Genomic DNA, 26,419 nt, shown 5'->3' on the forward strand with positions numbered 1-26,419 from the left:
GAGCCGTAGGCGGGGAAGGGAGAGAAGAGGAAGCGCGCGTGCGCCGGGGCGAGCTTTCAGTCGGCCACGCGCAGAGGTCCGGGCTGAGGAAAATGGGGGAAGGGTTGAAAAGGCAGATCTGCGCAAGCGCAAGGAAGGCCGCGCGGTCTGTGGCTCTCGAGCCAGACTCCCAGGCGCGCGCGCGCGCACGGTTCTCGCTGCTCACCCCACCCCCCACCTTTTCGGCCCGTAGTGCCTCGAAAGCCTGAGGGAAACTGACTGGGAAACGCATAAATAACGGCGCAACGTCTCCTGGGCTCTCCTGTCACCGCCAACCCGCCACTACCAACAAAAGATTCAGTAATATTCATTCCTCCTCGATACTCACTGCCTTTTGAGTTATCTGAACGCAACGCAAGGCCTACCTGACACGCCGAAGGACGGTTCCCGGGACTTATCTCACCCGTAACTACACAGCGGCCATTTCCCCACTCAAGAACGGGAGGAAAACCATAGAGGTATCTTCGACGCGCTAGCTCCTCTCCGTCACTTCCGATTTGGGGCGTGGCCTCCGGTGTCGCTAAATATCTGACCAAGCCCCACCCACCCCACCGCCCCAAACCCGCTCTCCGGCCGCGACTAAGATGTTGCCTGAGGCTTTCTGGGAAGTCTCGTGGCTGGTCTCGCGCGATGAGGTGGCGGCTCCGCCTTCCGGTCTTCACCAGCCGCCTCCGCCAGGGTGGCTGTAGAAAGTGGGCGGGGTGTTTTGGTGATGGGAGGTCGTGGTTCCACACCGTGGGATGTGCTGGTTTCTCTGGTTTGCATTGAGCGAACCCTCCGGACCTCTCTTGCCCCCACTTTTGCTCGTCTGGTCTATTTTTTCTGTGGGACCAACTCTGACCAGGCCGGAAACAAAAGGATAATTTCACACTGAGGAAAAGACACGGACTCTGTTAGCACACTGCGTCTCTCTGTGCCAGGAAGCGCCGAGTTTTTTCTCAGACGCCAACTGGAAACTAGGAAGTGTCGCTTTTTGTTTGATAGAAAATATGCCAGACGCACTTAGAAAGTAGAAAAATGGCCACGGTCTGCGTCCGTTTCTTGAGTGGCGTCACACCAACTCTCCTACCCGTAGCGGAGTTCACGCTGCAGTACTCCGAAGTGGTTTAGGCTGTCTTGGCGGTTTGCGTCAGAGGATGCTTCTTGTCCTCGGACGTGGTTAAAGCATTACCACTTAGACACCTCGAGACGTTGGTTTGAGCATAAAAATAAAGCAGAACACAAAGCTTAAAGATCAGTTGTGCTGGTCCAGAAACAACCTAATCTGCCAGAAATACAAATCAGATTATGAATAGGGAAGCCACATTTTTTGATTTGGATAAAATTTCAGATAAGAGTCATAGCACATTTTCTATTAAGACTTAGCTGCGCATAATTCCTTAGGGCCTAAAATCGTTATTACTTTGTTGTTTAGGGACCTGAACTGCCTGAAAGGATTTAAAAGTTCTAATTAGCAACCAGTCTTCTGTCAGTAAATGCAGTCCAGTATTGGGCCCTAGCCGTGGATTTAATACTGTGCTTAGGGCATTCTCTCATCACAGTCCAATTTACGAGCTCAACTAGAAAAAAAATACCTCCTTTTTATGGGATGTATTCTCGGTTATTTCTTGTACAGCCTGCCCCTCAACCCCTCACCACTATCAGAATGTGGAAGCAGGAATCTTTGGCCTATGTCGTGCACTGATAAGTCCCAAGCATTCAGTAGGTGCTCAGTAAATATTTGTTGAATGGATAAACTATATTTAAAAAAAGGAAAAGCCGTTGATGGCTCAATACAACTACTATTCTGCAAGTAAGGGAGGGGGGTGATTTAAAGCTAAAAGCCCTTACCCATTATTTCAGGATTAACTACAATCTGACACAAGTGCTTTATAAACTAGGATATTATCTTAAGCCCTTCTCTGCAATTCTGTTGCGAATGCATTGAAAACGAAGTCACGTTGCTATCTGAGGCAGTATAACTCTGCTTTTAAATAACCTGAGGTAATAACAAAGTAGAAGAGACATCGGAACAAATCCTTTAATAAAAAGCAATCCAGGCTTCTTTTGGACTAGGTTCATTTGATATATGACACTTTTATCAACCTCCAAAATTAGAGGATATTGAATTTAGATCATGTTATATGTACTTCACTGTATTGTTTTCTTTTACTTTCAAAACCTGAAATTCCACCATTACAGTTCCATTCTTTGTAATGGAACTTTTTACCCTGTTGAAAATACAAAGAAGGTGGAGAGGAACATGAGAAAATCAAGTGCCCATTTAACAAAAGGGCATTGTATAAAAACAGAAAATTTCCCAAGAAGAAATAGTAATTGTAAACAAATGACCAACCTTGTTAATAAGATAAATGCCTACAAAAAGAATAATAAATCAGTAAGCTAAATTTAACATAGGTCATTGGCAGTTTACTCCATGTTTATAAAACTCTTCCCTTAGGGTTTTGGTTTGTTTCATTTAAGGTAACTGAAAGAACAAGAAAAGATTTGCTGTCTGAAAACGGTGTTGGAAGGTTAGACTTGGAAGGCAAACTCCGTCGTTCTGCTGGTTTTGTTTGTCTTTTTAGGCTGAACAACATTGGAACTGTTTTCTCATTTAGGGAAATTAAAGTTCAAGGGGAATTTGGAGAGTTGCTTCCCACTCCCTGAGAATAGTAACTGTTGCTAACCCACCAGTAGTGGGAAGCAGGCAAAACAAAGTGGGGCCAAAAGAGTTTAGGTTATGTAGACTGGGGGGGCTGTGAGTGGTTGGCTATTGTTTCTGCTACCTCCTCTTTTCCTATCCTTCCCAAGGCTTTGTATTGATTCCTTTTTTTTTTAATTGTGATAGAATGTATGCTGATACTTGGAGCTAGCTGATATCTTTCAGTAAATTTCTGAATGAGCTAACCAGAGTTGGTTTCTGTTGCTCACAAACAAGAACCCTCAACTGCATGCTCTGTTTTGGGTAGAGACATTTTCTATGTATGAGGACATTTTCCCAAATGGTCTGGCATTTTTCCATATCTGTACAATTGAAATAAATGGTTCCCTTTGCCAAATCTATTTCACTTCCTACTGGTGAGCACAAGTTGACTGGGTTTCCCCCCACCCCCGCCCCCGCTCTTTCTATCCTCTTTTTGCCTGCTACAAACATGGAAGTTGTTTTCTTCCCCAAGATTTAAAATTACCAAAATTATGTATTCAAGAATTATTTATTACACTATTGTTCCTTAATATTCATTTCAAAAAAATTGAAATATCAAAATATGACTGTTAACCATTGTTCTCAGTCCCACCAAGATTAATGTGCATCTTTCTCACAAAGATTATTGCAATAAATGGAATATGTAATACTTTCAAAGTTTTCATAAGAAATCTTTGCCCACAAATTATGCCAGCTGGCTATTTAATCTAGCTATTAAAGAGTAGAGACGAAAGGCCACCTAAAGTGAGGTAACAGAATTATGATTAGATTTATCACCAAAGACCATTTCTTCCTTGAGAGAGGTTTATAGGAGGAGCAGAATGCTCTTTGTTGAAATCCTCTGGGCTTGAGTCCTGGGTCACCTTTTGTCTCTCTATATCTGTCATCCTGTGATTTTAAGTATCATCTTTGTACTTTATCTCAAAGCTGGAATTCTCCTTTGAACCACAGACCTGCACATATTTGACTTCATATCTTGTCTTTCTTCTTGAAGGTTTCACACACATCTCAAACCTAATATTAAGAATGGAATTCCTGGGACTTCCCTGGTGATCCAGTGGCTAAGACTCCATGCTCCTAATGCAGGGGGTCTGGATTTGTCCCTGGTTGGGGGAACTAGATCCTGCATGCTGAAACTAAGACCCGGTGCAGCTAAATAAATAAATTAATTAAAGTGCTAGAAAACAAATTAAATTTCTAATTTCCATTCTTTCTCCCAACCTGTTTATTCTTTCCTTCCCTATTATTCTCTCCGATCTTCCCAACTATTATAACACTATCAAAATCCAGTGAATTAAGGTCAAAACCTAGGGAGCAACACTATTTTCTCTTTCCCTAAATTTCTAATCCAATAAATCAGCTGAGACCTGTCAATCCATTTCCAAAATACATTTACAATTATTTGCATTTTCCTTTTCTCACAATGATCATTGTTACCTCACCTAAACTACTAAAACAGCCTCCTAGCTGGTCTTCCTGCCCACTGTCAATCCATTTCTCAGAGAGAGCGGCTTGAATGATCTCTTTCAAATAAATCATGTCATATCTCTGATTACAATCTTAACCTTCCACTGCAGCTGGATTGAAATCCAAACTACTTATGTAGCTTATCCACTATATATCCATAACCGCTTATGTACCACGACCTGCACTTATCTATTTATTCTCATCTTGAACCACCTTCCTCTTGATTAATTATGTTCACTACCATTCTTTCCATTCAGGAAACAGAAGGAGATCTTTTCTACTCCAGGGAATTTCAACATTTATGCATTTGTTAAAAGAGGAGGAGGAACCAGTAAGGAAATTGAGAAAAAAACAGCCAGGGAGGTAGAAGACAAATGAAATCAAATGTAGTAGTTTTTCTGTTATTGTATAACAAAACTTAGCAGCTTTAAACAATAATTTCACAGTGTCTGTGGGTCAGGAATCTGGAGGGGTTATCTGCATGATTCTGGCTCAGGGTCTCTCATGAAGTTGCAGTGAAGTTGTCAGCTGAGGCTGCAAACATCTGAAGTCTGGAGATTCATTCCACAATCACTCATGTGGACGTTGGGAAGAGACCTCAGTTCCTAATCACATGGACCTCTGCATGGGATGCCTCAGTGTCCTCATGCTATAGCTGGCTTCCCCCAGTTAATGAGGGGAGAAAAGGGAGCCCAAGACAGAAGCTGTTACCTTTATAAGCTAATCTCAGAAGTGACACACCATCACTCTACTATATTTTATTGGCTGTTCAGACTTAACCCTGGTGCAGTGTGAAAGCAGACTATACAAAGGTGTGAATACCAGGAAGTGGAGATCATTGGAGACCATCTTGGAGGTTGTCTTCCAGGCCAAGAGAAGCATGTGCTTAAGTGTGAGAAGTCAAAAAGACAAGGACAGTGTGCCTCTGTGCCATTTAGTCTGCAAGAAACACTACAGGAGTGCAATAATTAACACCCAGCTGAACTGAACTGAATAGGAATTCTGAAACATAAGCAACTCCAGCACCTACCAGCTATTTCACCTCACATTCATCCTCTGTTCATGTTACAACTTGCCTTCTGATTTCAGATTACTCTCCTTGTACCTCTTCACAACAGCTCACAACTTTCTTGATACCCATTTCTACAAGTAAACTTCAGTTATTTTTAAAATAAAATATCATTTTAGTATTTATGTGTTTCTTAACCACTTAACATGTATGAAACTCTGCTACCATATTTGCTAGGTTTCTATTTTTTTTCATGTGTAACTGATGAAGTTTTTGAGTATTATATCCTAAGCCTATTTTTGCCAAAAGCCCTGTGATTTTTATTGTGATTTTGCCTAGCACATACTTTTTAAAAAAATTTTTTATTGAAGTGTAATTGACTTACAAGGTTGTGTTAGTTTCAGATGTACAGCAAAGTAATTTAATCATATATACACATATGTATATATATATGTGGCTACATATATGTGTATATTCTTTTTCATATTCTTTTCCATTATAGGTTGTTGTTGATCAATCTCTAAGTCATGTCCGACTCTTTGCAACCCCTTGAACTGCAGCACACCAGGCTTCCCTGTCCTTCACTGTCTCCAAGAGTTTGCTCAAACTCATGTCCATTTTGTCAGTGATGTCATCCAACCATCTCGTCCTCTGTTACTCTCTTCTCTTGCTTTCACTTCTTTTTGCCTTGGGAGAGTGACCTAAGAAAACAATGCTATGATTTATGTCAGAGTATGTTTTGCCTATATTCTCTTCTAGGAGTTTTATAGTATGTCTTTTTTATTGTTAAAAATTTGTTTATTTGGCTGTGCTGAGTCTTAGTTGCAGCATGTAGAATCTTAGTTGTGATGTGTGGAATCTTATTTCCCTGACCAGTGATCCAACCTGGGCCCCCTGCATTGAGAGCGTAGAGTCTTAGCCACTCTACCACCAGGCAAGCGTCATGTGGTGTCATTCATGGCTTATATTTAAGTCTTTAAGCCATTTTGAGTTTATTTTTGTGTATGATGTGAGGGAGTGTTCTGACCTCATTGATTTACATGCAGCCATCCAACTTTCCCAGCATTGCTTGCTGAAGAGATCGTCTTTTCTCGATTGTATATACTTACCTCTTTTGTCACAGATTAACTGACTGTGCATGTGTATGTTTATTTCTGGGCCCTAGCACATGAATTTTTATGAACACACATGTTTCATTATAGCAGAACTGACTATATAACATTCACTAAATAGTCCCATTTTTAACAATAAGGAAACTGAACCTTGCAGAAGTAGAGTATCTTGCCAAAGTCACATATCAACTAAATTTTATCAAATGTCCATCTGGCTCTAAAGACTACCATCTTTTCACAGCAGTTTTTAACCATGTAAATACTTTTAGTAGAAGTAATATTAGATCAACCTGACCTGTGCTGTTCCTCTTATATGTACCTTGGTTAATAGTTCCCATATATCTTATTCTAAGTAATAAGATACATAGTATAGCATGTGTACACATGCATATATATTTATCTGAACAGTCCTCTTTATTACCCCAAAGTAAACAAATTTAGAAATTTAAGGGGCTTTTCTGGTGGTCCAGTGGCTAAGACTCTTCACTCCCAATGCAGGGGGCCAAGATCTGATCCCTAGTCAAAGAACTAGACCCCACATGCCACAAATAAGAGTTCATATGCCACAACCAAAGATCCTGTATGCTGCAGTGAAGATCCTGCATGCTGCAACTAAGACCTGATGCAGCCAAATAAATAAAAATAAATTTTTAAAGAAATTTCAGTGTCCAAGTAATGATTAAATGGTCTTGATGGATAAATGATGCATAATATATTTCTACCTTAAGTAGAACTGTAATTTTAAGTGTTAATGTTTTATGTCTTTTCAGATTTCCTTTTGTATTGATGCATTTAAAGCACAAGATAAGTAATAACATTACCACTTCTCCCTACCCTGCTGTACTTTCTCACCAATGACATTGTTGGAATTGTCCAGCTCTAACTCTGACATGGACCACACATCACATGTACCACAAAGCTACTCGAATTAGGGGAGGCTAAGTAGTTCCCAGATCTGGGCCACAGTAATATGTTGCACCAGGCTGTGCAAAAGGATAAATGTGAAATGAAAATCTATTTGAGGGTTTCAGGCTAGTATATTTATTAGTGCCTTAAGAAAAGCCAAGAGGGGGCGAGTAACAAAATGCACAGAAATTGTGAATTCATTGTGTCAAGGGGACTATAGGGTGATGATATCCGCATTCAAGCCTAGACAGCTCAAGGATGAATTTAAGGTGCATATTAACTGGAATTTAAATGTTTAAAGCATTAGAAAAATGAGACACTAAGGGTGTATACAATGGGATGACAGGTGTGGAAGAGGAAGCAGAATTAAATAATCTCTCTGAGAAGATGGCTCAGTTATATAAATTGCCTGCAGGGAAGGCATATGCCCTCCAACTTTTCAGAAATAAATGATTGTGTCAATGTCAAAACAATGATTGAATTTTGAAAAGTAGATAAAGTCAACTAGATGAATTGTGATGCCATATTTTATTCTGTTATTCAGCACATTTTTCATCAAGACAGAAAATAAATTATCAGTGCCACACCTGAATCTTCTCTTCCTCCAAACCTTAGGCTATGCTTTGTTTACGAAAATACCTGATTTTGCCCCATGAAACTGAAAGAAAGTAAAGAGTAAATGTAAGGGGAATAAATATTCATCTAGGTTTTAAAGTTACTGGGAGTTGTGAGATAAATCCAGGTCATAAGAAAAGTTCTGGCCATCTTTGCAGATGGCTTGCTCTTTCCAATATAAGTTATATAATCTTATGCAGGGTCATAATAATTTTAACCTGAGTGTTACTTTAGATGTTCTACAAACATTATCAGAGACCCAACAGTTTAACTCCATCCTATAGCTTTTCATGTAGAAAACTGCATTAGAATTTTATAATAAACTAATAAAATTATATGAGAGTGTATATATATATATATATATATATAATCATTCTGTAACTAATTTCAATGTAGCACAACATTTTTTCTTTTTTTAATTTATTTTATTTATGTATCTTTGGCTGTACTGGGTCTTCATTGCTGTGCATGGGCTTTCTCTAGTTGCGGCAAGCTTTCCTGTGTATTCTAAAACTTTTACAATAAGCACTCCTATTATAATACAAATTTGTCTTCAATTTAGACCATTTAGTTTTACTTAACTTGCATAAGATAATGAGGAGCTAAGAACTAAGAAAAGATTTTTTTTGTATGTGGTTCTTATAAATCATAGTCAAAAATATACTTTAATAGAGGAAAATGAAATATTCATTAGTAAATCACCATTTTGATCAATCTAGTTCTAAATTACTGCTAGGGGGATATTTGCTTCCAGAGAGGATTGTTGTTGTTTTTTTTTTTCCTAGTGTGCTCTATAGTACTGTTTTTGCTTAATGAATCTTCTCTTGAACAGTGAAGGGGAGTACTGTGAGAAAACTATAAATGTTACATGGTTCACTTCCTTTTAAAAGGAATCTTTATACTGAATTCCAACCAACCATGATATATATGCCTAAAAATGGCTTGATCTTTTGCAAGACAATTATTTTCAAAATTCATTTTGTCATACTAGGATCTGGCTAGTTAGGTTGAAATTAACACCACTGGCTCATTTTTAAAATTCAATTTTAGAAAGAATTGTAAAATCACAGACCTGACTTTGTTTTCTTAGTGTTTGTACCATTTTTTTTTAATGTCCATGACAACAAAACCCCTTCAACCTTGTACTATAACTAAGTTAATTTCTTTTAACACAAACCCATCCAGCAGCTTTACCTAGATACATTCAGTCTTTCAGTCTCCATTACTTATGCCAGGGAGATATTTCTGCCAATGGTATATGGGATGATCTGTTGTCCCTGTGATGAGATGCTCATTGTTTGAAAACAAGTTCACTAACGTGCTTAAATATCTTTTAGGAGCATGAGTCATAAAAATATTGATTATTACTGATTATTTACAATTTATTCATAGGGATCCAGCTGGCAACCATCTGGTGTATAAAACTGAAAGCTGGAGGAAAAAAGTAAAAGTCCCTGGAATAATATAATTTAGTCTCTACATGTCTTTATTACATGTACATATTAAGTTAGTGAATTAGATGATAGTGGAATGAGATGAATGCTCTACAATAGCAGATAAATTTATGGAATTTAACACAAAGTTAAGTTAAAATTTTACTCAAAAGCGTATGTTGAAGGACAAAATAAAGTAGAAATAATATTGTAATTAATTGGCCAATGTATTAGGGAGTATAGGATAGGCTATAGTAACATATGGACTTCCCTAATGGCTCTTGGGGCTTCTCTCATAGCTCAGTCAATAAAGAATCTGCCTGCAATGCAGGAGACCCAAGTTCGATTCCTGGGTCGGGAAGATCCCCTGGAGAAGGAAATGGCAACCCACTCCAGTATTCTTGCCTGGAGGATCCCATGGACAGAGGAGCCTGGCAGGCTACAGTCCATGGCAAAGAGTCGGATACGACTGAGTGACTAAAGAGAGAGAGAGAGAATGGTTCATTGGTAAAGAATCCGCCTGTCAATGCAAGGGACACAGGTTTGATCCCTGACTTGGGAAGATCCCCTGGAGAAGGAAATGGCAACCCACTCCAGATTCTTGCCTGGGAAACCCTGTGACAGAGGCCCCTGGTGGGCTACAGTCCACAGGGTCGCAAAAGAGTTGGACACAACTTAGGGACTAAACAACAAATAGTATTAATAACAAATAGACTCTAAAATATATAATGGCTCACACACAGTATAGAGGCTTTCTCTCTCTCAACAAATCAAGGCAATTGTAATGGTTTGATAACTATTTCCTCAAGTAGTGATTCAGGGTACTAAGCTATCTGTGGCTTTCCAATCTCATAGGGCCCTTGGCTAGAATTCAAGAGTCCACTAACCTCCAAAGGATTCATGGATAGAATTCAGGGCTGCCCATATATTTGCAAGGGAAAAGTTACATCACTGTTAACTTCAACCCAAAATTTGTCGTTTCCTTAATTATGAATATAGGCAAGAACCACAGAAAGTATTAGCAGTACTTGCATCTTTGTAACAAATAAATCACAGATTTTTTTTTTAATCATCACTGTTGTTGCCAAACTTTCAAAGAATCACTTATACTCAGCACACTTTCACAATTACAGTAGTTATTAGACTTTCCTCTAGATCTTTTATTTTAATACAAAACAAAAACAAAATATTCATTGTGGTATGCAGGCTTTTACATGGCCCCCAGGTTCCTGGCATTCACACCTTTGTGTAATACTCTTCTAGTGAATAGAGTCTGGTAAAAGTGATTCTATGTCATTTCTGAGATTAGGCTGTAACATTTCAATAGATTCTGTGCTCTTTCTTTGAGCACTTGCTCTTGGGGAGGTCATGCTGCTGTGATAGGAAAACTCTGTGGAGGGGTGGATGTGAAAAAGGACTGAAACCTGCCAACAGCTGTCTGAGCAAGCTTAGCAGTGGATCTTTTCCCCACTCAAGCTTCCAGATGATTGCATTCCTAATTGTCACCTTGAATGTAGCCTTTTGAAAGACTGGTCCAGAACTGCCCAGTTAAGCTGCTCCTGACCCACAGAAACCATGGAAAAAATTTTGTTTTATTGTAATTTGTTACATAGCGATAGATAATGAATATACTCAGATATATTATGTAGTACTGATTTTCTAAATATTCTAATAATTTTATTTAATATAGTTTGTTTCCTTTATAATTCTAGGTTTAACAAATGTTATAATTCTACATTTAACAAACATTCTGCAAAGGGATTCAGAGGCTTCTAATGTGTGCCAAAGGAATCCATAGTACAGTAAAGATTACAAGCCTCATTGTTGCTCTATGACAACCAGCAAAAGGAGAAAGGAGTATGGAGGAAGTATACTTTTTTATATTGGCCTAGAAGAAGACATCAGGAGAAGGCAATGGCACCCCACTCCAGTACTCTTGCCTGGAAAATCCCATGGACGGAGGAGCCTGGTAGGCTACAGTCCATGGGGTTGCTAAGAGTTGGACACAACTGAGCGACTTCACTTTTACTTTTCCCTTTCATGCAGTGGAGAAGGAAATGGCAACCCACTCCAGTATTCTTGCCTGGAGAATCCTAGGGATGGCGGAGCCTGGTGGGCTGCCGTCTATGGGGTTGCTCAGAGTCAGACATGACTGAAGCGACTTAGCAGCAGCAGCAGCAGAAGACATCATTTCTGATCACATTTTATTGGTGTGGACTAGTCACATGACCACAACTTGACCCAATGGGGGCTGGGAAATGTAGTTCTTGGTGAACAGCCATTTGCTAGCCATTGCTGCATGTAAGAGGAGGATATGCTCTAATGGATAGTGCCAGAGCAAATGTCCAAAATATGAAGAAAAGCAATGAAAATAATATGTACTAGAATAGAATCTTAAAGCTCATTTGAAAATTGAACACAGAGTCAAATGAAAGAAGCAGATGGTAATGATAGACCATTTTCTGTGAAGTGATTTTTATTCCAAATGATAAGACATCTGTAAATCTAAAGATATGAAGAACTAATTTGGGTTTACCATCTAGATCAGAAAATAAGAAATCAAAATCTTCTTTAGTGTACCTTAGGAATAAATTTTTGAGGTTATGAACATAGAATCTTAATTTTTCTGAATTAACTAAACAAGGATGTGATAGGATTGTTGGTGATTCATTTATTCAGTAAATATCTGCTGAGGGCCTACTGTGTAACAGAGACTGTAGGAAGTACTGGGGAAAATGAGAATGACCAAAACTGAGACAAGACCCAGAGAGCCTAGGATAAGGGAAATGGCTCAGCCAAGTAAATCCATAATGTCTTCTGCTCAGTACTGTGACATACATAACCACAGGGTGCTAAAAGCAATACACTGACAGCAGAATAATTCTTAATTACTTGTTTCATTTCAACATGCCTTGAGCTAAGACGATCAAATTAAATTGGAATGTCAAGCTCTAGTTGTTAAATAGGGTAAGATTCCTCTGGGGATCATTTATCAGGCCTTCCCAGAATCCCTAAATCCACAAAGTAAAACTGTCCATCAGTATTCATAGAAAAGAGTCCAGTCCTCTGCTGATGGGCGCATGGCAAGAAAGAATTCTTGGAGGTCCGCCATGGGGTTCCATGCATGAAATGTTCATGTGAAACAATTAGTAATGCTATGTACATGCCAACATTTTCAAGACAACCAATGACTAATTTATGACCGCTGGAGAAAAATCCAGACACAGGAAAACTGGGCTGCCAACAGTTGATCAATATTGGGGGCTTCCCGGATGGCTCAGCAGGTAAAGAATCTGCCTACAATGCTGAAGACACAGGAGACTCAGATTCAATCCTTGGATTGGGAAGATCTCCTGGAGGAGGAAATGGCAACCCACTCCAGTATTCTTGCCTGGAAGATCCCATGGACAGAGGAGCTTGATGAGCTATCATCCAAAGTGTCACAGCAGTTCATACATGGCTGAGCAACTGAGCATACGTCTTTGAGATTAGGCAAACCTATTCTTTCCTTGGACAGTGACAGCACCATGCTCAGGTATGTGGCTTGATGAGCAGATGAACAGAATGCAGGCTGGGTCCCAGTCCCATGTGACCCCCAGATGCACATTCTGGTGCAGACAGTAATCTACATAATCTACTGTCTTGTGCAAAGGCTCTTGCATGAAAGTTCCTTGGCAAAACAACACTTCTCCCCACTACATCTTTCTTCTGAACATCTCTCCCTTTGTGACCCTCACCTTAACAACTTGACTTTTTAGCACCACGTCTATTACCCTTACACAGCCAACAGGACAACGCAAGAATTATACTCAGTTTTATGATGTTAAATATTCATTCAACAAATATCTATTGATCAATTGTTCCTTGGGTGAAGAAATTAAGTATTATGCATATGACAAGGATAAGAAATGAATTATCTCATCAAACACAAGTAACTTGACGCCAAGTAACTTATAAAATCATATCTCATTAAAACAGGCTTTGTCATTGCATCGATCAGAAAAAAATACAGGAATGAGTGAGTGCTTGTCATAGCTCTATTTAAAGAAACATTTAATTTTCAAGAAGTCCTCTTCAAAAGGATCTAGCTGACTCTTAGAAAGATACCAATCCTGGCATTCTGCCCAGCTGACAGCATTTTGTCTCTGTGGTAAGTAATCCAGACCCTTCCTTTGGTCAATAGTTGAAAGTTGTTCTCAAGCCTGGTGTCAGCACACTAGTGAGTTGCAATAAGTTGTACAACATTTTGAATGTAACTTTTTTAATATCAGTGTGAACTGAGATGCTCTTTCCTTCTCCTTTTATCAAAGAGAAGCATGGTGGTAGGGGAATGGCTGGAATCATCATTCATCCCAGGTGACTGTAACAGAGCAAATGATTCTGGAAACAGCAGCAGCCTCACCCGGGGACTTATTAGACATGCAAATTCTGTTCCTTCCACAGAACCACTGTATTAGAAATTCTGGGATGAGGTCCAGTAAGCTGTGGTTTAACAAACCTTCCAGATGACTGTGATGTACACTCGAGTTTGAGAACTACTGTAATAGACCCATTCCCAGTTGATTAAATTGTCCTTATATTGTAAATAAGATCAAGAAAGAATCAAATTCTGCTTTACATGATAGACTCAGGCTACTATTTCACAGATCGCCTGGAGTGGGAAATGGCAACCCACACCAGTATTCTTGCCTGGGAAATTCTCACGGACTGAGGAACCAAGCAGGCTACAGTCCACGGAGTCGCAAAGAATCAGACATGACTGAGTGAGCACAGTATTTCACAGATAGGAAAAAAGTCATGCTAACAGGAGAAATATGGTGAATCTGGAAAATGGAGAAAGATTAATATTTATGGAGGCAGTTGTATGTACACCTAGGTAATTTGAGGCAGAGAGGGAAGATTGGCTGTAGCTGTCTCTGGTGGAAAGATTGAACTGAAATATGACTACCTGCCATCTCCTCTCTACTCTAACTCTTGAGTCTTAGAAGTCATCAAAACGCTTCACTCTCGGGGCTTCTCTGTCAGTGCAGGGACCTTAGTTATATACTGTATAGTCAGACCACTTAAGATGGCTGTTCTCTTATTCTTTGAGTCCCTGCTTTACCTATACCCTACTCACATGAATGTGCTTGCCTCCTGCCTCTTAGGCCAGAATGGCTCCACCTGCTAGTTTATTAAAGGAAAACATCTCCTGATGCTCTTTAACCCAAGGAGCAATGAGGGAAGTGCCTCAGTTGCTGGTTTCCCTGGTCGCTGATGAGCCAACAGCTGACATCAGTTCCCCCTATAAATGGTAGGCTCCTCCCCTGCGCCCGCTGTGGCAAAGATGGCTGCTGTGTCCTGCTCACTGTCTGCTGCACATGGCAGTGTGCCACTCCAGGACCTTGCTTCAGAAGGGTAAGATTCCCGACCTCTGAAGCCATTTATGTCTGGGTCACTGTCTCTGAGCTCTTTCTTCAGTCTTGAGGTTGGGCAACTAGAAAGCTTGCAGGCCTGAGGAGTGCAGCCCAACAATTGCCGAGCCAGCCAAGAGGCTGAGAAAACTCCTGAGGAACACCAAGGCACCGGGAAATAAGGACATAAGGATGGGGAACAGAAAGCTGCGGGGGTGATGCCAAGGTGGCCATCCACTAGCATGTGGGGACCTGTGACGGGTGTCTCCTGGGAGAGAGAGCTTTCTGTTCCATTATATTGATGATATTCTGTTAACTTCAGTCTTTTTCCAGCTTAAAAGTAGCAGCCCCATCCTCATGGTTCATCTCATTGTATGGGGTAGGCTTCATATAGACAAGATACAGGGACCTGGGTTAGCTACAGAAGACAAGCATACACCCAACCCATCACCCCTAAACAATTACAGACACAGGCTTTAGGGACATGGACTTAGGAGCAGGTTTGTGAATTGGACTTGTTCATTTACCCAGGAGGGCTTGGTTGGGGACCTGTGGCAATGGTAAAATAGTAAGAGTACCTTGGGCTTCTGACTTTAGCTACAGAAAGGGTCAAAGCAGTGATATAGCGTGATAACAGCCATTGTTCCCTGTGTTGTCTGCAATGCATTACAACAAGTGGAAGATATTACAAAAGGCCTGCGTGAGACCTCAGGCAATGCAAAAAAAACAGTGTTTGGAGTCTAGAACAGCTGTGTGTGTCATCAGAACCCGCATAGGACCCCGATGACTGTAAGGGTCATTCAGGGTAGGTAGGGAAGGAGTGTATGATCAAGCCACACAAGATGGCTATTCTCTTGCTCTTTGAGCCCCCTGCTTAACCAGTCCCTGCTTCACCTGTGCCCTGTTCTCATGAAAGTGCTTGCCCCTTAGGCCGAAAGGGCTCCACCTGCTAATTTATTAAAGGGCAATATCTACTCTTGTGATGGTCATTAACCCAAGGGGCGATGAGGGACGTGCCTCAGCTGCTGGTTTCCCTGGTTGCTGATAGCCAACCTGATGTCAATTCTCTGTATAAATAGTAGCCTTCTTTTCCCTCCAGGTAGTAAAGACTGCTCCCATGTCTTGCCCACAGTCTGTTGCATGTGGATTCTCCAGGATCTGCTTGAGGTATGTAAGACCTCCCATTTATTAAGCCATTGATGTCTCTGTCGCAATCTCTGGGTTCTTTTTCAGTCTCAAGGCTGGGCAACTATAAAACTTGCAGAGCTGTGGGGTGTAGCCCAACATACATACTGCTATATTGTATCGACTAGTTGATCCCTACATTTTTACAAAGGTCCATCTAGTCAAGGCTATGGTTTTTCCAGTGGTCATGTGTGGATGTGAGAGTTGGACTATAAAGAAATCTGAGCTCCAAAGAATTGATGCTTTTGAACTGTGGTGTTGGAGAAGACTCTTGAGAGTCCCTTGGACTGCAAGGAGATCCAACCAGTCAATCCTAAAGAAATCAGTCCTGAATATTCATTGGAAGGACTGATGCTGAAGCTGAAACTCCAATACTTTGGCCACCTGATGCGAAGAGCTGACTCATTTGAAAAGACCCTGATGCTGGGAAAGATTGAGGGCAGGAGGAGAAGGGGATGACAGAGGATGAGATGGTTGGGTGGCATCACTGACTCAATGGACATGGGTTTGGGTGGACTCCAGGAGTTGGTGATGGACAGGGAGGCCTGGCTTGCTATGGTCGACTGAACTGAGTATCTATCTCTCCTTGCAGTTTTTAATTCTTAGTGTCTCTTTGCTTACTTTCCAAAAAGCTTTTTCTGCTCCTTTGCCTTCTTCCAACAATGGCTCTTCCTTGTTTGCCACCTTTTCCTTCAGCTGATCCTGTCTCACTACTCATGCTAGGTGCACATCTTTGTGTCTATCTCCAGTGTCTCACCCACTTTCCTCATCCCAAGCCACTGGCGAGCAAAATATTTTAAAAAGCAGTAGCCTATATGAGACTTCCCTGGTGGTCCAGTGGCTGAGACTCAACGTTCCCAATGCAGGGGCCCTGGGTTTGCTTCCTGGTCAGGGAACTAGATCCCACATGCCGCAGCTAAGTGTTCACATGCTGCAACTAAGACCTGGCGCAGCCAAAAAATAAATAAAAATATTTTAAAAAGCAGTGTCCTGCAGCACCAACTAGCTATAATATAGATGCATAAGTCCTCCCCACACGTGTGCATGCTAAGTTGCTCAGTCGTGTCTCTTTGCGACCCTATGGACTGTAGCCTACCAGGCTCCTCTGTCCATGGGATTCTCCAGGCAGGAATACTAGAGTGGGTTGCCATGCCCTCCTCCAGGGGATCTTCCTGACCCAGGGATCAAATCCATGTCTCTTATGTCTCCTGCATTGGCAGGTGGGTTCTTTACCACTAGTGTCACCTGGGAAGCCCAGTCTTCCCCACCCCCACCTTTAAATCAAGTCTTGTGGACCAGCCTATTGGAGGTACCCAATAAGCATGATTCCATAAACATGTGTGCATACACGATTTGAATAGTCTGCTTTTTCTCTGAGACCAACCTTTTTCAGTCAGTATGATGTCTGTTTGATTACCTTGCATTTGTTTAGGACTTGAATTCTTCCTAGCTGGAAAATGCTAGAAGTTCTAAAACAAAAAACTTGATGTTCTTTAAAATACTGTATTATAGGGCCTAGCGGAGCACCAACCTGAGTGGCGCCATCCCTCCAGCCATGCTCCAGCGTCTTTGCCGCTGCCTTGCAGCTGCACCTGGGCTGGCCGGGAGGCCCCAGGGACTGGCATATTTCACCATCTGTGAAAACTTCCCTGTAATTCAATTTTCCTCACTCCAGTATTAAGAATTACACCAAATTAAAAAGATATGAATGAATATCCTAAAAAAGAAAAAGGACTTTACATCCTTCTTGTTATTCAGATTCCTCTGGAATAAGCAGAATTGCAGATGGATTGGATGGAATTTTTTCTGATCATTGTTACAGTGTTCTGTGAGACAACCAGACTTAAAATATTTTGACAACAAAATCTTTGATTCTGATACAGAGACGTCAAATGAATTGCCAAAATTTACAGATGGAATCTGCCAGAAACAGAAATTAAAACTACCTGGTTCCCAGTCCTGTACTTAGAATTCTAGACCACACTGCCTTTCCTACAGAAAAATCTGCTGATATTGAAATTTGTGGTGAAAGACTGTGACTCCCCTGAATCAGTCCACCAGCAAACCCAAGAGGAGAGCCCCATGGAAATTCACACTGCTGAAGATGTTCCAATTGCTGCAGAAGTGCATGCAATTTCTGAAGACTATGATATAGAGACAGGAAACAATTCCTCTGAGAGTCTCCAAGACCAAACTGATGAAGAGCCACCAGCTAAACTTTGCAAAATTGTTGACAAGAGCCAAGCTTTGAATGTGACTGCCCAGCAGAAATGGCCTTTACTGAGAGCTAGCAACAGTGGCCTCTATAAATGTGAACTTTGTGAGTTCAGCAGCAAATATTTTTCTGATTTAAAGCAGGCATATGATCTTGAAGCACAAGCATACTGATTCAAATGTGTGTTGAGTATGCAAAGAGAGTTTCTCTACCAACATGCTTCTGATCGAACATGCCAAACTGCATGAAGAGGATCCCTACATTTATAAATACTGTGATTGTAAGACAGTAATTTTTGAGAACTTCAGCCAGCACATTGCAGACACCCATTTTAGTGATCACCTGTGTTGGTGTGAGCAATGTGACATACAGTTCTCTAAGCAGTGAACTCTACCTACATTTCCAGGAGCAGCTGTGAGGAACAGTACTTGTGTCAGTTCTGTGACCATGAAATGAGTGATCCAGAAGACTTGCATAGCCATGTGGTAAATGAGCATGCATGTAAGTTAATAGAGTTAAGTGATCAGTATAACAATGGAGAACATGGACAGTATAGCCTCTTAAGCAAAATCACATTTGACAAATGTAAAAACTTCTTTGTCAAGTATGTGGGTTTCGAAGTAGACTTCATACAAATGTTAACAGACATGTTGCTACTGAACACAGTAAAATTTTTCCTCATGTTTGTGATGACTGTGGGAAAGGCTTCTCAAGTATGCTAGAATATTGCAAACATTTAAATTCACATTTATCTGAAGGGATTTATTTATGTCAATACTGTGAATATTCAACAGGACAGATTGAAGATCTTAAAATTCATCTAGATTTCAAGTGTTTGGCTGATTTACCTCACAAATATAGTGACTGATGAGGTTTGGAAATGAAAGGGAATTAATAAGTCACCTTCCAGTCCATGAAACAACTTGATTGTTCTCTTTAACTTCCATAATGTTAATAATAAATTTGACTTTTTTGAAGGAAAAAAATACTGTATTATAGCCTTTTGTGTTTCCTCTATTAACATGTGAGCCAGCAGGGCAAGTGGACTGCATACCTACTGTGTGCTTTTCACATACCTTTTTGATGTGCAAACGATGTGTTACTCAAAACACTTGATAAATAACTTATGAATGCATGCCTTTTTAGAATGACAGGTGGGATGACTATCTTATAGGCAATAGGAAAGATGTTGATAAAATTCCAGATCATTGACTTCTTAAAGTATTTCAGATCTGGTAGATCTATTTCTATACTTGTGTTCTTGGAATAAGCCTACAGCTTTCCTCTGAATATGTGAAAATACTGCTAAAATCTAGCGTAATAGATTCTGCAGAGGCCATTTTTTGCCTTTAGTCAAATTGCTGCTTAAATGAGAGTCATTAAGAAATGGCAGATTCTCTCATCTTTTCTACATCAAGTTCTGTAGTACCAAAAAACCTAAATGGGTTATATAAGACGATGTCCTTTTGCGTAAGAAATGCGTTCTAAAGGGGTAGGCTGTCTGCAGCTCACTCATATGAATAGAGTGTTGTTTTAGTTGCTCAGTCCTGTCATACTCTTCACGACCCCATGGACTGTAGCCCACCAGGCTCCTCTGTCTATGGGATTTCCCAGGCAAGAATACTGGAGTGGGTTGCCATTTCCTTCCCGCAGGGATCTTCCCGACCCAGGGGTTGAACCCGTGTCTCCTGCATTGCAGGCGGATTCTTTACCACTGAGCCACCAGTGAAGCCCATAAATAGAATAGCTCTGGCCAATAGAAAAACAATGAATGGCATGCATGTAATTTAAAATACACCAGTAGGCATATTAAAAAGAACAAAAAACTATTAATAAAAACACACTGCTCCCATCCTACCAATGAGAAGCTGAATAAACTACAAAATATTTAGATCCCGCCAGAGCTAAAGTTGAAAACCTATTGAATCCAACAGGTAAAAGCACCTCCTAGAAGAGAAGTAAGAGTTGTTACTGGGGGCAGTAACAACTGCCTTCATCTTTGACATGGCTGTGAACAGGACAGTGCAGAGAAGATGAAGCTTCACAGATGCAGGTAAGGAGACAACAAGTGAAAAACTGAGCTTGTAATGAAATTTAGCTGACGTGGCCCCTTTTAAAAATTTTTTTTATCTGCTTATTTTTGGCTGTGCTGGGTCTTCATTGTTGCGTGGGGTTTTCTCTAGTTGAGGCAAGCAGAGGCTACTCTTCACTCTGGTGCACCAGCTTCTCCTGGCAGTGGCTTCCCTTGTTGTGGAGCACAGGGTTTAGGGTGCGTGGGCTCAGTAGCTGCAGCTCCCAGGCTCTAGAGCACAGGCTCAATAGTTGTGGCACACAGGCGTAGTTGCTCCATGGCATGTGGGATCTTCCTGGACCAGGAATCGAACCCTTGTCTCCTGCATTGGTAGGTGGATTCTGTAGCACTGAGCCACCAGGGAAGCCCCTGACACAGGCTCTTAAAATCCTTGGGAGACACAACTCTCTTCCATAGACTTTCATGGAGTGCTTATGAGAGACTGGGGGCAAAGCAGGAGAGCTGAAGGATACACCAGCCGAGACACACGTCTGTGGGGCCTGCTGAAATGTGAGGGCCAAACCAGAGGATAACATCCATAGGCGCTCTCAGCCTTGTGTGCTTTTCTTAGTTTTCAGCTGGGGGAGAAGCAACTGTATGAGAGGGCCCCCAACCCCGAGGTAAAACATGGGGCCTGCTGCAGAGGGAGATCAGGAGAGCTAAAATAAGCTCTTCAGGCATACAATTTCCAAGTATATCAAAGATGATGTTTTGGTGCAAGCCTTGAATAACTCGGTAAAGAATCTGCCTGCAATTCAGGAGACAAGGGTTTCAATCCCTGGATCAGGAAGATCCCCTGGAGGAGGGCATGGCAACCCACTCTCAGTATTCTTGCCTAGAGAATTCCATGGACAGAGAGCCTGGTGGCCTATAGTCCACGGGGTCACAAAGAGTTGCACATGACTGAGCGGCTAACACTTTCAAATAATTTAATCTGTGGTGAGCTGAATCTAACCATAGAGCCCAGGCCCAGCTCAACTACAGATTAGATTCACTCAAACTTCAAGGCTAACATCCTGATGGAACAAAAGATATGCCCCTTGCTGAACATAAAATTTATTTCAGTCCCTTCAATTTTTAAACATGCTATATACTGCATTCCACCAAAATTACGAGACATGCAAGGAAGCATGGCCTTGTCAAGAAACAAAATGTTAATAAAATCAAATGCATGTATGACAGAGCTGTTGAAATTACCAGTTAGGGACTCTTCAAAAAAAAAAAAACTATGTTAATGAGCCTAGTTGGCTAGGTGGACAATATGAGTAAATGGTGGATTTTAGCAGAGACATGGAAACTATAACAAAGAGCCAAAGGAAAAGGTTAGAAATAAAAAATGGTCTCGGGGATGAAGAATAGTTCGATAGGCTTATCAGTAGACTAAACACAGCTAAGGAAGGAATTGGTAAACTTGACAAGTCAATAGAAATTACAGTAAACAAACAAAGAGCAAAAGAGAGAAGGGAGCAAAATAAGTATTTGCATTCTTTAGAACTGATAAAATAATCAGCCCACAGATCAAAGAAATTCAGATACACAAAAAGATTCAATAACTATAAACAAAAACCCACACAGCCACATCATAATCCAAACTGTTAAAAATGAAGGGAAATCTTGAAAGCAACCAGAGAAAAATACACTACCTAAAGGTGAACAATTACACAAATAACAGCTGACTTCTCATCAAAAACCACTGAAGCCAGAGGAAAAAAGGTAAATGCTGGGTCAAAAAATAAATGCAATTGTAGTTTTATTAAATATTACCAAAATGCCCTTTAAGAGAATTGTACAAATTTGAAAAGCCACAGGCAATGTAAGAGTGCCCATTTCCCCAAAGCTTTGCCCAAAGAGTATGTTAAACTTTTTGCAATTTGATAAGCAAGGAATAGTATCTCAATGTTTCTTACAAGCAAGCTCAAACACTATTTGACATGGTTAAGAGTCATTGCCTTATTTTTGGATGAGTTGTCTCTTCATATACTTTATTCATGCCTTTTCCCCTTCACTCAAGTTTTTAAGATAGATAAACATATTGACCTTTAACTATGATATATTTTGCAACTTGTGTCAGCCTGACTTTGACTTAGTTTATGGTATTTTTGCCCTGAAAATATACAATCAAATGTGTCCATTTTTCTTTTGCTACTTCTGGACTTTCAGTCATAGTTGAAGTCTTTCTTCTCACTCAAGATAAAGATGAATTCACTCAGGTTTTCCTCCAGTCCTTGTGTGATTTCATCTTTTATTATATTCAAATCACTGGTCCATTGGGAATTCAGTCTTAGATTTTATGCTTCACACCATATATAACTTTTTCCAAACAACTAGCCAGTTGTAGCATCATTTATTGAAATTCCTTCTTGCTCTCAATGACTTGAAATACCACTTTAATGATTTCACATGAGCTTGGATCAATTTCTAGATTTTTTGTGTTCCACGGGCTTGTATATTCATGGGCTATTACCATGGTTTTAATTACAGACTTTACAGTTTATTTTTCTTATGTGAGGGCGAGTCCTCATAAATTTTCTTAGTATTTCTGTTAACTTCATATGGAGCAACATGTATCAACTTGTCTAGCTTCACAAAAAAGCTAGAATTTGAGAGGAGGAGCTGAGTTAAATCTATCAATAAACTAGGGAGAACTGACATTTTTATGATGCGGTGCTATCTGATCCAAATATGAGAGAGAACATTTTACCAAACTTAATTTTGTCTTGAGTTTAAAGTTTTCCTCATGTAAATTTGTACATTTCTCAGTAAATGTTATTTCTAATATTTTATCTTGTTACTAGGATGTTCTGTCATGTCTAGTTAGATACTGTTTGTTTATAAGAAGGCTAATGACTTCCACGTGTTCACTTTATATCCTGCTACTGAGTTAGTTTGATCAGTGATTGTCTAGGGGGTCCAGGTGTATCATATTGTCTACAAAGAGCTAATTTTTTGTGGAATAGTAGTTGTGGAAAGTCAAGTTGATTATAACATTTGTATGAAAATGGAGTGAACCTGGAAGACTCAAGACAAAAACAAATGTGGGCTTATATTACCTGATTTCAGGTCTCATGGCAAACCACAGTAATTATAGTGTGACATTGGTGTGAGGATATTTAAATAAATGGAATAGAACAGACAGTCCAGAAATGGACCTATACATATATGGTCAGTTGATCAACAGCCACCAAGATTAAATGAGAAAAGTGTTTAAATAAATAGTGCTAAGTAACTAAGATACAGATGTGGGAGGGGAAAAAAAAAAATCCTTGATTAGTAATGATCTGGAAGTACTAATATTTTGTAGTCTTTTAAGATCCCATGGAGGAGGAAATGGCAACCCACTCCAGTATGCTTGCCTGGAGAATCCCACGGAGAGAGGAGCCTGGCAGGCTGCAGTCCATGGTGTCACACAATGTCCAACATGACTTAGAGACTGAGCACGCAAGTTCTGAAATATTTATAAGGTTCACACTTCCTTATCTGATTGTTCCAAAATTCTCTCTAAATCCTTTGGTACCAAAACTCGACCTAATCTGAATTTATTGGCAAACAAACCTAATCTGGAATGTTTTGGGGCAACTTGTGTAGCCTTTATGTAATTTACCATATTCATACATTTCACTGCAGGTATATACATGTATTTGATTACAAGTTAACAGACCCTACTAATTGTGTTCCATACTATATAATATATGCAATTTATTACCTTGCTAAACCCCTGAAGTTCTGAATTCAAACATCTATACAAATGAGATAATACATGTGAAACCGTATCTTGTTTGGCACAGAATAACTCAATGTGTTTACTACACCACTGTCACCACCATTACCATTATTATAAATTGTGGAAGTAGCTGAAAAAATGACTACTTTTGTGTTTGGTCAAAATGACAACAAAGGTTAAAAGAACTGGCTCATGGTCTGTAGGTGAATCAAGTCTCTGGCATCCGCAGGGAAGTGCATTGATGATTCCACAGAGACCCCACCATTAGGAGCAGGTGAAACAAAGTGAAGTGCCTTCCAGGAAACCTGCCTTTCCTTCCCAGGTGGAGATTCTCCCTGCCTGGCTGATTTTTTTAAAATTTATTTTTATTAACACCAAAAGCATTTTGTATTGGGGTACAGCCAGTTAACAATGTTGTGATAGTTTCAGGTGAACAGCAAAGGGCCTCAGCCATACATATACACGTATCCATTCTCCCACAAATCCCCCTCCCATCCAGGCTGGCACATAACATTGAGCAGAGTTTTATGTGCTATACAATAGAACTTTGTTTATCCATTTTAAATAGAGCAGTGTGTACATGAGCTTTCCCAAGTCCTTAACTATCCCTTCCTGATGACAACTTGTGGTTCCTTTTCTAAGTCTGTGAGTCTTTCTGTTTGGTGAGTTCATTTGTATCATTTCCTTTTAGATTCAAGATATAAGGGATGTTATATTTCTCCTCTGTCTGACTGCACTCAGTATGACACTCTCTAGGTCCATCCATGTTGCTTCAAATGGCCTTATTTCATTCTTTTTAATGGACGAGTAATATTCCATTGTATATATATATACCACATCTTCTTTATCCATTCCTCTGTCAATGGCTATTTAGGTTGTTTGCATGTCTTGGCTATTGTAAACAGTGTTGCAATGAACACTGGGGTGCACATATCTTTCTGGGCCATGTTATTCCCTGGATATATGCCCAGGAGTGAGATTGCAGGGTCATATTTAGTTTTCTATTTATATTTAGGGTCTACTTCATATTGAAATAGAATATATTTCATATTTAGGGTCTATTTTTAGTTTTTTAAGAAACTTCCATGCTATTCCAATTTACATTCACACCAACAGTGCAGGAGGGTTCCCTTCTCTCCACACCCTCTCCAGCATTTGTTGTTTATGGGTTTTTTTTATGATAACCATTCTGACCCTTGCGAAGTAACATCTCATTGTTTTTATTTGCATTTCTCTAGTAACTAATGGTGTTCAACATCTTTCATATGCTTATTGGCCATCTGTACGTCCTCTTTAGAGAAATGTCTATTCAGGTCTTATGACCATTTCTTGAGTGGGTTGTTTATTTTGATGCTATTAAACTTCCCTGGCAAGGTTTACTTTGCCAACAAAGATCCGTCTAGTCAAAGCTATGGTTTTTCCAGTAGTCATGTATGGATGTGATACTTGGACTATAAAGAAAGTTGATCACCAAAGAATTGATGCTTTTGAACTGTGGTGTTGGAGAAGACTCTTGAGAGTCCCTGGACTTCAAGGAGATCAAACCAGTCAATCCTAAAGAAATCAGTCCTGAATATTCATTGGAAGAATTGATGCTGAAGCTGAAGCTCCAATACATTGGCCGCCTGATGCAAAGAACTGACTCATTGGAAAAGACCTTGATGCTGGGAAAGATTGAAGGCAGGAGGAGAAGGGGACGACAGAGGATGAGATGGTTGGGTGGCATCACTGACTCAATGGACATGAGTTTGAGTAAGCTCCGGGAGTTGGTGATGGACAGGGAAACCTGGCGTGCTGCAGTCCATGGGGTCACAAAGAGTCGGACATGACTGAATGACTGAACTGAACTGAAGCTTCCATGGTGGCTCAGATGGTAAAGAATCGCCTGCAATGCAGGAGACTTGAGTTCGATCCCTGGGTTGGGAAGATCCCCTGGAGGAGGACATGGCAACCCAATCCAGCATTCTTGCCTGGAGAATCCCTGTGGATGGAAGAGCCTGGTGGGCTACAGTCCATGGAGTCACAAAGAGTTGGACATGACTGAATGACTAAGCACAGCACACAAGTATAAGCTGTAAATTTTGGAGACTAACCCCTTATCAGTCACATCACTTGCAAATATTTTCTCCCCATTTGTGGGTTGTCTTTTCATTTTGTTTATTGTTTCCTTTGCTGTGCAAAAGCTTTTGAGCTTAAGTAGGTCCTATTAATTTTTGCTTTTATTTCCATTATTCTGGGAGATGGATTGAAAAAGATGTTGCTATGATTTATGTTAGTGTTCTGCCTATGTCTTCCTCTAAGAGTTTTATAGGGTCTAGTCTAACATTTAGGTCTGTAATCCATTTTGAGCATATTTTTGTATATGGAGTTAAGGAGTGATCTAATTTCATTTCTTTACAAGTCCTGCCTGGCTAATTTTAGAGAATCTGTAGGGATTAAAAGAGGTAGCAGATTTCCCAGTAGGGCACAATCAGGAAAAGATTGTTACCATCCAGAAAGCATTTTCTTTTCAGAGGGGAAGAGGAGAATGATTGAAATACACAGAAAGAATAGGATAAGGACAGAGA

The 26,419-nt window shown here is 40.3% G+C and overlaps 1 protein-coding gene and 1 pseudogene across 50 annotated transcripts in view; one reads left to right on the plus strand and one right to left on the minus strand.

Annotated features, from left to right (window-relative positions):
• Positions 1-479, minus strand: part of BCLAF1 (BCL2 associated transcription factor 1) — a 31,547-nt gene extending 31,068 nt beyond the window's left edge. For all 49 annotated transcript variants that reach the window (XR_014065041.1, XR_014065039.1, XR_014065053.1 and 46 more), the window contains exon 1: positions 405-479. The gene's annotated coding sequence lies outside the window, so the exon portion shown is untranslated. The remainder of the gene's footprint in view (positions 1-404) is intronic.
• LOC145521050 (zinc finger protein 639 pseudogene) lies at positions 216-19,046 on the plus strand (annotated as a pseudogene). The gene is made up of 5 exons (XR_014065054.1): positions 216-497; positions 13,246-13,417; positions 14,415-14,664; positions 15,760-15,827; positions 17,358-19,046. The product of XR_014065054.1 is annotated as a zinc finger protein 639 pseudogene (transcript).
• Positions 19,047-26,419: the final 7,373 nt, after the last annotated feature.

The sequence above is a fragment of the Giraffa tippelskirchi genome, chromosome 9, assembly GCF_054371585.1.
Source record: "Giraffa tippelskirchi isolate mGirTip1 chromosome 9, T2T-mGirTip1v1.2.pri, whole genome shotgun sequence".
In the NCBI taxonomy this organism is placed as follows: Eukaryota; Metazoa; Chordata; class Mammalia; order Artiodactyla; family Giraffidae; genus Giraffa; species Giraffa tippelskirchi.